This window comes from Calidris pugnax, unplaced genomic scaffold, assembly GCF_001431845.1.
Source record: "Calidris pugnax isolate Ruff unplaced genomic scaffold, ASM143184v1 scaffold450, whole genome shotgun sequence".
Lineage (NCBI taxonomy): Eukaryota > Metazoa > Chordata > Aves > Charadriiformes > Scolopacidae > Calidris > Calidris pugnax.
Window position 1 is genome coordinate 243,462 of NW_015094504.1, and position 342 is coordinate 243,803.

The following is a 342-nucleotide window of genomic DNA, read 5'->3' on the forward strand; positions in this document are numbered from 1 at the left end:
TGTCCCCCCCAGCCCGGAGGAGGGGGACACTGTGCTGTGCACAACCCTTCATGGCACCACTAGATAGCAGTGTCTGCCCGGCGCTGGCCCTGCTGCTCCCTCCTCCTCCCCTTCCCTTTTTATTGCTTTTTTCCCCCAAAACCCCAAATCTTTGGTTTTTAACCTGGAAGCTGCAGGGAGGGGTTAAGATGTGTGTGTCCCCCCCCCGTATCCTGCTGAGGGGAGGGGGGTATCTGCAGCCCCAGAGTCCAACCTCGAGCTGAGAAGTTGGATTTAAGTTGGATTTTGATGCAAAAAAACCTGAATAATGCTATTTTTATTTATTTTTTCTTTTTTTAATGC